The 14,489-nt window shown below is 40.0% G+C and overlaps 1 protein-coding gene across 5 annotated transcripts in view; it reads right to left on the bottom strand.

Moving 5' to 3' along the window:
• XIRP2 (xin actin binding repeat containing 2) overlaps positions 1–14,489 on the bottom strand; it is a 304,492-nt gene that overhangs the window by 91,816 nt on the left and 198,187 nt on the right. For 3 of the 5 annotated variants that reach the window (XM_088474846.1, XM_088474848.1, XM_088474847.1), the window contains one exon: positions 6,891–6,979. The exons of the other annotated variants lie outside the window; for them this stretch is intronic. The gene's annotated coding sequence lies outside the window, so the exon portion shown is untranslated. Of the gene's footprint in view, positions 1–6,890; positions 6,980–14,489 lie in introns of those variants that run through there. 5 annotated transcript variants of the gene reach the window in all.

The raw sequence follows: 14,489 nt of genomic DNA, 5'->3' as shown, positions 1-14,489 counted from the left end.
GAAGCAATGTGTCATAATCATACACACTCGTAGAATTGATAGCTGGTTCTTGGTTTGGTTAGATGGCAGCAGCACTCTCCCAGTTCAGCTATAATTTCTAGCAATGTGACCGATCCTAGTGCTGTCTCCAGCAACCTTTCTGATTTCTACCCAATACAGTGGGTAGAGCACAGATCTATGGAGCAAGCAGTATGGGTACTTAATAGTCTGGGGGCATATGGGTTGTTTTTATTTTTTACGTAAGATCTGTCATTCTTTCATTTTATATGTCCTGTAGAGATCTGTCACTATCAGGGTCACCTGTAGCTCCATGTGGGGATGAGACATAGTAGCAAGTGGCAGCGCTCGGAGGCAGTGAATCACTGGCACGGAATATATGGGACATGAGGGGAGTGACTTTCTAGCAGCAAATGCTGCATTCTAGCAGTCACTACCACTTCTAAAATCTCTGTGTAGCACTATGGTGCAGAGCAATGTTAATGGTCTGACCTTTCTTCACATACAAAATAAAAGCCCACCTGCTGTGGGTGAAGTATTAGCACAGTTTACTAGACTACATAAGCATAGAATGGAATTGGATTTCACGGTAATTTAACGTATTGAACAAATGGTTAATCACTAGGCGTTCACAGAAAATGTTTGTTAAAAAAACCCCTAAAACTGTGCTGTTAGCTAGATGCTGCTATTAGATACACCGTTCAAATAAGCATCATTTTGAGGCTCAATCATTTTTTTTTATAGTAATATATCACTACAGTATCAGGTGAATTGCCGCAAGTTGTTTTTCACCATAATCAAACATTTGGAGTCCTCCTCTAGATTTATTGTCTGTTAGTGATTTTTGTTTGTCCTCAACAATTAGGGGTAGATTTACTAAAGTGCGGGTTTATAGAAGTGTTGTTGCCCATAGCAACCAATCAGATTCTACTTATCATTCATCTAGTACCCTCTAGAAGATAAGCACCCTCTAGAAGTGTAGCTAGAATCTAATAGGTTGCTATGGGCAACATCTCCTCTTCTAAAAACCTGCACTTTAGTAAATATACCCCTTAGAGTCTCTGTTAGACGTACTAGAGATGTAGAAACTTATTAGCTTGATGACTGATGACCTCCGCTACAGCATAAATACAATGGGCCCCTTATTTAAATAAATCAAAACCATGATGTAATGGTTGAGATGGCAAATTTTAAATATGTAAACATATTTAGTGTTGGAAGAGACACTCACCCCAGGTCGGTATTTGTATCTAACATGCAAAACATGGCAGCATTTTCTCTGCATGTATAAAAAAAACAGATAAAGTCCTTTGTATTGCGGCATGGTTTGTTCAGGTGCAAATTTATACTTTGGGGCTTATTTTGAGTTGCATAAAAGGAGAACACAATTCCGGACCCCTGCAGCAAATGGGACTGTGCCTGCGCCTCCTGCTCCCCCTACTCCTTCTCCCCACTCAGCTTATGCATGCTTACCTCCTTTCAGGTGTTTGGTTATTCGGTGAGCTTTTCAGTGACCTGGTTAGCTGATCTCTGTGCTCCTGCTCTTTGACCCCGGTCATTTGATCTGTGCAGTAAACTTAGATCCCAGCCAACACTTTACTGCATTTCAGTACACAGGACAGATCAGATGACTGGGGTTACAGAAGGGCCCAGCGATCAGTTTACCAGGTCACAGAGTAGCTCACCACACACCAATCACCAATCACAGGTCCCTGGGTGCAGGTAAGTGTATTTTTTTTTTCTTTTTAACCCTAACTTTTTTTTTTAACTGTGATCAGCTTGTGGTCTATCAGAAACACAGGCTGATCACAGAAGCCGACTCTGGGCTCTGCTGAAGGCTGAGCTGCAGTAGGTGAAATGGGAAGGGGGGCAGCCTATTTAATGCCATCTCCAGATAGAATTATTATCGCAGGGCTACATCCTGGTATTTTTTTTCAATTCTTTTAGTAAATCTGAAACAAATCGCATTTCCCATTGCAAGTATGGGAAATGTGATCTGCTTGCTAAAATAATGCAAATTTAAGGGCTTTGTGTAGTTATAGGAAAACTGATCTAAAAGCCCTTTGCTACATTTAAACGATACTATACTATAATAATCTGACAAGAGTGTGAAAACACGTTTTCGCATTATTTTAGTATAAAAAGGATTAATAAATAGGCCACTAATTAATGAGTCAATATCTGTGCTGTGATGAGTGTCAATACTTGAAATACCATATGCAGCCATATCTTGTTACTCCGCATGGTAGTCACATAAATCCTGAGTGATATTACTTATTTTTAAGGAAAGACCACAGTCCCGGATTTTGCAAAATTATGTTTTATTGTGTATAACTAATAGTCAAATACATCTCACCGTTTCATGCAAAATAAAATAGCACTATAATAAGGGCATCACAAACACATGGGTTTAGTCAGTGGAAATGTGAAATAACCCTGGAATAAGGAGAACATGAGATATATAACAGCAATTTTTTTACTGATGTTAGTAATACTATAATTATATCAGAACTTGGAGACTGCACAAAGCAACCGTTCAGATGATGATATCACGTATAATTCATTACAAGATTTTTCCAAATGAGGTGAATGGAAACAAAATTTAAAAATTTGTTCATTGACTACATACCGTGGAGGAAGTCATTTCATAGCTAATAAAATATTTGTCACAATACGGCCCATCAATACTCTAGGAACTAGTGACATCACTGATGTTACTGGTTTATACTGCATTTATAGGAAACACTCGTAAATATTGGTTCAACTTTCAAAGTGACCTCATTCTAATATGCGTAAGCTCCAGCTACACATTAAGGTTGTTTAAAGTAGAAAAATTGCTTTGAGCCAAGAATACAGTAGCTTCATATACTGTATGTATTATGAGCCGAAAGTGGTGTAATTATACAACATACTGCAGTCTTACTCAGCCAAAGTTTGGCACAGCTTAATTAACATTTCTTCCACTGATTAATTAATTTTTATGAGAAACACTAACAATATATACACATTGACATATGTTGCAATTAGCACAACACATAGAATACATGGGGGCTAATTGCATGCAAAGAGCATTGACTGGGAAGCTGTTGAAACCCTCCAATCAATGCTCTTTACACACAATATTCCATGATGTACAGGATGGAAGTACAGAAGTTCCATATACTCCTGCCAGCTATAGAAACATTAGCTGTTACAGAGGCACATGGGAGTTATCTCTGGAATGGTAGGGGCCCATTCTGATCATTTTTAATATAAAACCCAATGTTATGCTTATAAGTTCCTTGAAGGGCTGATAGTCCTATGCGGCACTCCGCTCCTCTCTTTCTGCTGGGCCTGTTTAACTTCTACATACACATATATACTACTTGTCCAATAATCCTAGCTTTGAGGGGCAGGTGGGCATTTTACAGTCTGTCATTATTTTGGTGGCATAGCCACATCATCCATTGTGCATCTTAGGACCCCACCAAGAGGCCATTAGATACAGAGAGGCCTGGATTACCCTAGCCACTTTTATGTGTTCTTTTTTAACAAACAGAAAAGGAGATGGGATGCCCCAAGCTAGTATGGTTGCCTAAGTCTCCATGATGGCCATAACATTATGAAGACTAAAGTAATTGTTCAAAATAGTTTTGCTTTTATTTTGTAGCTGTAATAGAAATTCACAGTTTTGATTGGTTGATGGTGGTTGCAGAAGCTTTCTGCCCAGTTAGCTTATTGTTCTTTATTTTACATTCAAATCCTAACAAAATGAGAATCAAGAGTATTCTTAGTATGTTTACAATTTCCTGCACAGTTAAATGTGCTTTTTTTATTTAAATCAAAGTTTACATTTAGGAAGACCTTGTTGAAATGTATGTACAAAAATATATCCACACAGACGAGTAACGTACCAAATCTGGATTAGAAGAATCTCACTTGTATCTGGAAGTTTCCATTCAACTAACATATGTTTCCACTGACAAAACCCATTTTCTGAAAAGAAAGTACTGCACACCTAATATTTAGTATAAGTACCTACAGTAGTTTACCAGCAAAATAAATGTAATTTAGCAATGTCTACACTCACTATCTTCCAAGCAGTTTGTTTGTAGGTTCCTGACCCACTGATAATTAAGTGTAATTTCATTTTGTTCATTTCCTTTTTTGTATCATTTGATAGTTTTGTTAAATTGACAGACACTCGCAGCATTTATACATTAGATATTTTACATTACATTTTTGTTTATGTGATATTATGTTCTAAAGGTCTAGTTATTTTGTTTAGCTATAGTATAATAGTCAAACATATTTGTTTGTGTCTGAGTCAATATCTTTACTATGTAGAATTGATTTTGTAAAAAAACAAAAAAACAAACAACAAACTCTCAACATCATTCTGATAAATCCAATGTACATATTATGTCCTATATGGTATGAAAAACATATTATATTACCATTTAGTCTCTTAGGCACACCAGGTGCTTATTACTATATCAGAAACCAAAACATGAAACAACATTCTTTATATACTGTATCTCCAAGAAAGTCATGCCACAACATTTTGTATACAATCACAAACTCCCCAAATTCATGTTTTATTCTTTCTCTTCATTGAAAATAACTGCAGATGAATACTGCCTAATACTTTGTATAGAAGGTTAAAAAAATGGTAATACCCCTTTTACACCGACTAAAAAAATCACGTCTTGATGCATGTGAACGCTCATCAACCCGGGATTTTTGTCAGTGTAAACGGAACAACCCGGGTCCAGTGACCCGAGGATCTGACCCGGCTGGATTGCAGGGTTGAGCACGGGCCCAATTGGCCAGCTTCAGTGGCTCTTGGAGATAACATCATCTCCAAGTGTCCACTGCAGGGCCAACCAGAACGAAGCAGCATACTCCACCCACCCTCCGTGCCTCCGGACCGCTTCGGAGTAAGGTAAGGGGGTCGTGGAAGGGGAGGGTAAGAAGCGCTGCTCACCTGCGCCGGGGAGCCGACCCGGCTCCGGTGTGAACGGTGCCCGGGTCGGCGCCGCAGTGTAAAAGGGGGTTTGATCCGGGTTGGAAACGTGTTCCAAATCCTGGGTCGGACCCGGGACTTTGGTGTAAAAGGGGTAGAAGTTAAAATTTACCAGCACTGTTTTAGTCTGCTATAACAGTACTTATCTAATTTGTATGGCCATTTATCATGTTTTTTATGTCCTCTCTACAGCACTATGGAGTATTGGTGCAACCTACAAATAACATATAGTAATAATAATGATAACAATAATAATAGCACATAGGTTAATTAAAGAATAATATGGTGATCTTCAAATAGGTATTTCACGTTCAGCTGACATTCATATACTGGTTTGATTTGTATATGATCTGTTGCAACTTTTAATGCTGCATATTTCTTGCTTCTGCATTTTTCATCAAAGTCTTTACATCATCCAGAGTTATTTATTTTTGATGCTCTAATTGTCCAATGGAAAAAAAAAAATATATATAATTCTGCTTAGATGATATAAAGGTATTAGTGAAAAATACAAAAGTAAGCCAGAATGTAATAAAAGGTGCCAACTGTTTCAAAATGGTTACATTAGGATCAATTTGTATAAGTAGCATACTATACATTTTCAATTTAATATTCTACATAACACTTCTGATCCTTTACAGGACATTCATACATTGAAGGCTAAAAAACTAGTGAAGAATATTTGTTTCTTTCCCAAACAATGCCTTGGAACATTGGTTGAAGGCTGTAACACTGTATATTCCATGTTTTGCAGTCATGCATCACAGTCTTTCACTGTTATTCTTTTCAAACCTTGGCTGAATGTACTTTGCAGAATTGGCTCCCTACCTATAGCACATGGCTCATTTATAACATTGCCCTGCAAACCACATACATTAGGCTTCTCAGGAATGAGAGGCTGTGTTGACAAGCCATGCAGAACAATTGTTTCTGTCATTTCTTTCTTCAGAGATATTACAGCTTCACTTTTCTCTGAATCTATAGTCTTATTTGTAACAGGATCTAGGCAGAAAGATTCTTCAGAAACATGAGGAATATTTTCTGGCGAACTCGTGTCACCTGTCTCATATTGTTGGATTTTCATTGTTAAATATTCTGTAAAATAGCTGCTGTCACCAAAAACAGCGCAAAGCTCTGCATTTCATCAAGTCTCAGCTTTTTGTTCCTCTGCTGGTTGTGTACTTTTTGATTCAGCTGTATATTGTGTACTTTCTTCATGCAAAAGTTTTCAATAATACATATCGCAATTGATGTGATTATTATTATCATTGTTATTATTATTATTACTATTATGAACTGTTGTGGTTTGTTTGGTTTTCTGCATCATTTCCATCAATTTTGGTGACCTTCAATAGACCATTCGTATTTTTATTTTCAACTTTTTCCAAACATTCCGCACTCGTTCTAGAACATTCCCTCCTGTTCAAGTTGCTTGTAAAATGTTGAACTCCATCTATACCCCCCTGGTCAACTTCACTTTCTATATCCAGTCTAGAAACTTTCATTTCCTCATTCCAAATATTAGTTGGTTTTTCACTTTCATGTTTGCCTTGTTCCCCTCCTTCTGGGGGTGGTCTTACCCCATCTCCATGGTTCATTCCGTCATCTGGAGGCCATTTTGGTCTGTTTCCAATAACTTTCTCAACCGTAGAACTCTGCTTAGAACTCTCTGCTGATGGGGGCCATGTGATGCTCAGTTTACCTCTTTCACTGGAGAGCTTCAAGTTGTTATCATCTAAAATGCTTTGTTCTTCATTTGTTTGCAGGCCTTGAGGACTCGCTTTGCTTGACTCAGTTTTATTTTTTCCTTGCCTTTCCGCTGGGGGATTGTCATCTTTAGCTTTTGTGTTAGGGTTCCACAGCGCTTTATGGGGTTTGTATCCAAAACCTTCATCATAATTTCCTTTTGATTTGAAGAGTTGTTTAAAGTGGGGTTTGCAGTATATATTTCCATGAAGAGATGCATAACTTCCTAAGCTGTAAAGAACCAGAGGAAACATCTTAAGAGTAATCATATACTTAGACCCAAATTCAACTTTATGTAAAAATACTGACTGAACATAGTGTACACATAGCCCATACTTATTTTATGTGCAAGTTTAAAAATGCTAATGACAACTTGAAGTGCTAGGGAAAAGTCATTGCCCTCTATAGATTGTAAGTTCTTTTTTGAAACATATTTTTATTGTAACACTGCAATCAACAACGTAGCATGTTGGTCAAAAAATTACAAGACATCAGTAGGAATACAACAGTAATGTATAATACAATCTATCCACGAGGAACGTATCTTTACAGGATTTAAAATGGTGGTCCACCTGAGGATAAGCTGTGAGTTGGACTGCGGCACGGATCGTGTCTTTAACCTGAGGTGTTAATGTATGAACATATGGAAGCCAGATATTAAAGAATTTCTCTGCCTCCTTGTCTTTATTAAGGGATAATTCTAGCCAATCCATATTAAATAGGTACGTAATTCTAGGTTGTAAAAGATTAAGCGTTAAAGTGTCAGTGGAAATCCATTGGGATAATATGATTTTTTTTGCAGCTGCTGCAATCTTTGCTAGTAGTAGACGGGCACCTCTAGGGGGACAGGATGACCCAGATGATGGTACAATATCCCACATAGCCCACTCAGGTGTTAATTCAAAAGCAATTCCCAGTGTGGTAGATATATATGTGTGTGTGTACTAAAGACCAGAACCTCTGTACCTCCGCACAGTGCCACATACAATGCATTAGATCCGCATCAGGTTGACCACATTTAAAGCAGTTTGAGTCTGTGGAAGTACCTGTAATGAATCTTAATTTGGGAGTGAAATAGGTGCGATGTAATAATTTGTATTGCATTTCAGCATACGAAGCTGAAATTAGTTGCTTATTAAGTCTAACAAAAGATTTTAGAATGGTAGATAGGGGTATGTCAGGGAATGTGGAGTGCCATTTAGCGAGTCCCATAGTTTCCACCCCCAGATTTATTTCCCGGCGTATATAAGTGTATAGCATAGAAGTGGAAAATGACATAGAGGAGCAGCGAGACAGCACATCATCCAAACCACTTTTCCCAGAAGTAGTGGGAATTTTAGTGAGTAAGGTATTGACATAACTACGTATTTGGAAATATATGAATAACGGAATTTGGATACAGGGAAATTTTTCCTGTATTTGGTTGTGAGAGTAAATAGTCATGGTGGATAAGTCTAGTAACTGATATATATATCGCAGTCCCTGTGTGTTGCAGGTTTTGAAAATCTGTGTTAAAAAACCAGCATCAAACCCAGGGTCATGACCTATAGGAAGGAACAGGGAGACATTAGGAGGGACTGTCATTTGGGTTCTGGCTCGTCTCCAAGCCATGCATGTGGTATGAAGTAGTAGGTTTTGTTCAACGTGGGGTGGGAAAGACGAGGGTCGTGTGTGTAACAAACTAGCTAGTGGAGTCTCGACACTAAAAGACTGCTCTATTAGTGTATCAGCAAATCCATTTGTTCCTCTAATCCAATCGTTTGCATATCGGTAATTTGACGCAATAGCATAGGATTTTAAACAAGGGAGATTAATTCCGCCTAAGGTAGGTGGTTGGCTGAGTTTGAATAGTGAGATCCTGGGTTTTTTGTCCGCCCAAATAAACCTGCTGATCGCCTTGTTAATTAATTTTAAGTCAGACTCCAAAGGAAGCAAGGGGAGCATCTGAAAAAAATATAAAATCCTGGGAAAGGATATCATTTTAATTAACTGACACCTGCCGAGATATGAGAGTGGGAGGTGCTTCCATTTTTTAAAATCTAAAAGTGTACGTTGTATTAGAGCGGGGAAATTAACTGAATATAGTACCGAGGGATGTGCCGGTATATTAAGGCCCAGGTATTTCAGAGATGTCTTGGCCCATTTAAATGGGAAAGAATCTTTCCAATTTTTGGTGGCGTCCAAGTGTATAGCTAAGGCCTCTGTTTTATTATAATTTATCAAAAAACCGGAGATGATGTGAAAATCTTTCAAGATATGAAGAAGTTTAGGTATAGCAGAATGTGGATTCTCAAAATACAATAATAAGTCATCTGCATACGCGGAGACTTTCAAAGTGCTATTTCCGATATTTATTCTTTGCCATTCTTGGCATAACAAAAAGGTACGAATAAGAGGGTCTATAGCCAGGTTAAATAATAAAGGGGATAAGGGACAACCATGTCGGGTGCCCCTATGTAATCTAATAGATGAAGTATTCAGGCCGTTAACTGTTAAGAAAGCTATAGGGGTACGATATATTGTTTTAAATAATGTGATAAAGTCAGGGCCAAAATTTTGTAACTGGAAGATGCGTAATAGGTGGTCCCACGACACCCTATCAAAGGCCTTGTCAGCGTCACAACTGACAAGGAGATTGTAAGTTCTTATGAGCAAGGCCCTCTACCCTTTATCTTTTCTATTTAATTATTCTAATTGCACACTTTAATTATGTATCTATGTGAAGTTATACACTGTCTGTATTAGTCTGTACAGATGTGTCCTTTTGGAAACTGTATTATATACCGACAGAGGAGATGCCGGCTGTCAGTACAGTGACATCGGCATCCGGATGGTTGGAATCCCAACAGGGAAACGGTGAGTACTGTTCCCCAGTCCTATTTGCCCCCTTACCCTAACCTTTCTTTTTTGTACCCTAATACTAACCCTCCCTACACCACACTCAAACCCTCCCAGGAAGTGCCTTACCTAGTGAATAACCCTAACCTCCCCCTGGTAGTGCCTGAACCTAATCCCCCCTGTCTGGAGCCTAACCCTACCTTCCATCCTCCTGCAGCCTAACCCAAAGTCCCCCTGGGGTGCCTAAACCTAACCCTCCCCCCCCCCGCGGCTGATACTTACCTTACCCCGGTCTCCTTACGATCGGGATTCCGACATCGGCATCCCCAGTCATGTAGGGATTCCGACGCCGGTCCCCTGTCGGTGATCGCGATTCCGGCGCCGGGAATTCAGCAGTATCCCGATTGTAGGGATATTAACTGCAACCCGTCCTTTTATACTGTGGCACAAGTTGTGCCAAATATCTCCTCTAGGCACACCAGGTCCCGTGCCAGCTCTTTTTTTTGCTCAAAATATGCATCTTATTCACATACTTAGAAAAACTGGGAGCGGTATCCACTATGGAGTCACTATGCCAAAATTCAGAAACAGTCAGAATTTCAACACCAGAATGTCGATAGGTTCTGGATGTCGAAATGAATTTCATGTTTATAATGTTGACATTTAACAGTACAGTACATTTTTGGCTAAAATATGTTAAAAACTGTATGTTGACATTCCGGTGTTGACTTGTCACATGTTGACATAATGAACATGTCAACATTTTAACCATGTTAACATTTGTAAATGTCGAGATATTGCTTGTCAAGCTAATGTCCATGTTGACTGTCGACATTCAGAACCTGACGATATTCTGAATGCAAATGTATTGTACTACACCCCTGGAAGCAACAAAGCTACATTGCTAGCGTACACTGACCACTGGGATTTGTTACCTTTGTACATTTGTCTGTGACTGAGTCTAAATCTGTGTAAAAAAAGCACCAATACAAGCGGGAGCAGCTTTTCCTCACGACGAGTTTCTTTGTGCTTCATCTGCAACTTTGTACATGTGTAAAGCCAATGCCGTTACCATTAATCTCACTGGGCCTTGTTCAGCGTGCACTGCTGAATGCAGATTCCTGATGGTCGGGAATCTGTATAAGTGGCAGACCTATACTGCGCATGTGCAGTACAGGCCCTGTGTGATCGCACGCAGAGTGGCAGCAGACCGTCAGTGATTGACAGCCTGCTGAGGTCTATGGATGGGAAGGGGGCGGCGAGGCCTCCGTTTCCCAAAACGGAGGTGTGCTGCCGCCGTTGGGTTTGAAGAGGCCAGGATCTCTGTCGGCTGAGATTTCCTGGCTGCTTTGTTGTATCTGCAGCGGCCGGCTTGCGTGACCCCATGCGTGACCTCACTCAGCCGGCCGATGTTATCGCAGATTAACCAATGCTGCATCCTTAGACGCAGCTCGGAAAAGTAATACACACAGGAGGCGTGATGCCTCCTTCTGCATTACCATAACTGCAGGACGGAATTCCCCAAGCAGCTTGCGTGTAGCTTTGTAATTCCGTCCTGTGCTGAATCAGGGCCTCAGTCTAGCGTCTCTGGTACACCGTGAGTGGCTTTTTGCTGGGACTGCCATGTGACTAAGATGCAAAATTGTAAGTAAAATATGCCACGCTACTCGCCTGGGAGCATCTCAGTCTCACCGGGCATCTCACAGCATGAGGTTTAAAGACGGCCAGAGGGCACATCTGTACTTGTTTCTTGCTGTGAGTTGTATCCCCTAGTGAGGAACCCTTGTGGCACCTTATGAATTAATAATTGCCCCAAATCAGCTCAATTTCAACATACTTTTCCCCAAGCTGGATGTCTGAGCGCCATACAAAGACATCCTGCATTAGTTTTATTGGAGCTACTGTCAGCTCCTACTGTCATTTGTCAAACAGCCTGCAGCATGACAGTCAGGAGCTGATTGGATTGGAGTGTGTATGTTACATGTATGTATGTGGATAACAGGTGTGGTGCAGATTTGGGAGTAGGCTGTAATCACTGATAACATTCCTGTTGGTGCTCATTGGGAAACAATAGATGGAAAAAATGACATGAGGGTCCTGGTTGTGGCTTTTTGTGTTAGAAAGCAGGAGTCCTACAGTGTGAGTGTGTGTCATGCTTCTATCATGGCAGCACAGATGGTGTAATGGTTAGCGTTACTGCCTCACAGCACTGAAGTTCAATTCCCACTATGGCCCTGTGTAGAGTTTGTATATTCTCCCTGTGCTTGCGTGGGTTTCCTCCGGGTACTCCGGTTTCTCCCACACTCCAAAAATATACTGGTAGGTTTATTGGCTCCCCATAAAATTGACCATAGTGTGTATGTTTGTGAGCATGTGGTAGGGAATATAGATTGTAAGCTTCATTGGGCAGGGACAGATGTGAATGGTAAAATATACTCTGTACAGCGCTGCGGAATATGTGTGCAATAAATAAATAACTGGTAATAAATAGATAAAATACTGTACAGGTTTTTCTGTCCCCACTCATATTACAACTGAGGACATCCAGATGAACATTTGGCAACAGCAAAAGATGTTTGATGGTGCACTAGGTCACAACAAATGAAAATATAACTTTTATTATCTTGTTTAAAAATTAATATAATTATATATAATTATAATATAATTTATAAAATCATAACACCAATATAACCCTACATACAGTGCATCCGGAAAGTATTCACAATGCTTCACTTTTTCCACATTTTGTTATGTTACAGCCTTATTCCAAAATGAAATAAATTTATTTTTGCCTCAAAATTCTACACACAATACCCCATAATGATAACGTGTAAAAAGTTTTTTTGAGATTTTTTCAAATTTAATTTAAAAAAACAACTAACAAATCACACATACATAAGTATTCACAACCTTTGCTCAATACTTTATTGATGCACCTTTTGGCAAGTCTTTTGGAATATGATGCCACAAGCTTGGCACACCTATCTTTGGGCAGTTTCACCCATTCCTCTTTGCAGCACCTCTCAAGCTCCATCAGGTCAGATGGGAAGCGTCGGTGCACAGTCATTTTCAGATCTCTCCAGAGATGTTCAATTGGATTCAACTCTGGCTGGGCCACTCAAGGACATTCACAGAGTTGTCCTGAAGCTACTCCTTTGATATCTTGGCTGTGTGTTTAGGGTCACTGTCCTGCTGAAAGATGAACCGTCACCCCAGTCTGAGGTGAAGAGCGCTCTGGAGCAGGTTTTCATCCAGGATGTCTCTGTACATTGCTGCATTCATCTTTCCCTCTATCCTGACTTGTCTCCCAGTTCCTGCCACTGAAAAACATCCCCATAGCATGATGCTGCCACCGCCATGCTTCACTGTAGGGATGGTGTTGGCCTGGTGATGAGCGGTGCCTGGTTTGCTCCAAACATAATGCCTGGCATTCACGCCAAAGAGTTCAATCTTTGTCTCATCAGACCAGAGAGTCCTTCAGGTGCATTTTGGCAAACTCCAGGTGGGCTGCCATGTGCGTTTTACTAAGGAGTGGCTTCCGTCTTGCCACTCTAATATACAGGAATAAGGCTGTAACATTACAAAATGTGGAAAAAGTGAAGCGTTGTGAATACTTTCCGGATGCACTGTACATTGTATAATGTTCAAGAAAGTAAGGTGAGAAAATATTCTTAAAATGCATGGCAGGATTATTACAACAATACACTGATAATTAATTGTATTCACTGGGATAAATAGTCCTATTACAAATAAATTGGTCTCAAAAAGACTCTGAGAGTGATACAGACCCATTCGCTATCTGCGTATGTTCACTGGATGTGTATGCAAATTTGTCAAAGTGACGCCACGGGAAGCGATCGCTCACCAAGGCATAAGCACGCCCACCATGTCTTAGCGAGTGGCCACTTTGTGTATGCGTACGCCCAATCGCACAGGCAGAGCCACCCACCAGCAACACGTCATCTCCAGGAAGTGTATTAAAACATTCGTACATCGAGCACCATCGGATGTGAATGCAGTGCTTGAGGTAGCTTTACCCTACCGCAAGCATTGCGAGGAAATCAGTGTAAATAAAAGGCAAGTGACGTGGATTGCTGCAAAGATGGTTTTCCTTCTGGAAAGGTTCTCCTCTCTCCACAGAGGAATGCTGTAGCTCTGAAAGAGTGACCATCGGGTTCCTGTTCACCTCCCTGACTAGGGCCCTTCTCCCCCAATTGCTCAGTTTAGACGGCCAGCCAACTCTAGGAAGAGTGTGGTTCTGAACTTCTTCCATATACAGATGATGGAGGCCTCTGTGCTCATTGGGACCTTCAAAGCAGCAGATATTTTTCTGTACCCTTCCCCAGATCTGTGTCTTGAGTCAATCCTGTCTTGGAGGTCTACAGACAATTCCTTGGACTTCATGCTTGGTTTGTGCTCTGACATGCAGTGTCAAGTGTGGGACCTTATATAGGCAGGTGTATGCCTTTCAAAATCAAGTCCACTCAACTGAATTTACCACAGGTGGTCTCCAATTAAGCTGTAGGAACATCTCAAGGATGCTCAGTGGAAACAGGATGCACCTGAGCTCAATTATGAGCTTCATGGGAAAGGCAGTGAATACTTATGTACATGTTATTTTTTAGTGGTTTTTTTTTTAATTAAATTTGCAAAAATCAAAAAAAACTTTTTACACGTTGTTATTATGGGGTACTGTGTGTAGAATTTTGAGGACAAAAATTAATTTATTCCATATTGGAATAAGGCTGTAACATTACAAAATGTGGAAAAAGTGAAGCGTTGTGAATACTTTCCGGATGCACTGTACATTGTATAATGTTCAAGAAAGTAAGGTGAGAAAATATTCTTAAAATGCATGGCAGGATTATTACAACAATACACTGATAATTAATTGTATTCACTG

The sequence above is a fragment of the Taudactylus pleione genome, unplaced genomic scaffold, assembly GCF_031769625.1.
Source record: "Taudactylus pleione unplaced genomic scaffold, aTauple2 ptg000156l, whole genome shotgun sequence".
NCBI lineage: Eukaryota > Metazoa > Chordata > Amphibia > Anura > Myobatrachidae > Taudactylus > Taudactylus pleione.
This window is presented reverse-complemented; position numbering and strand designations above follow the sequence as displayed.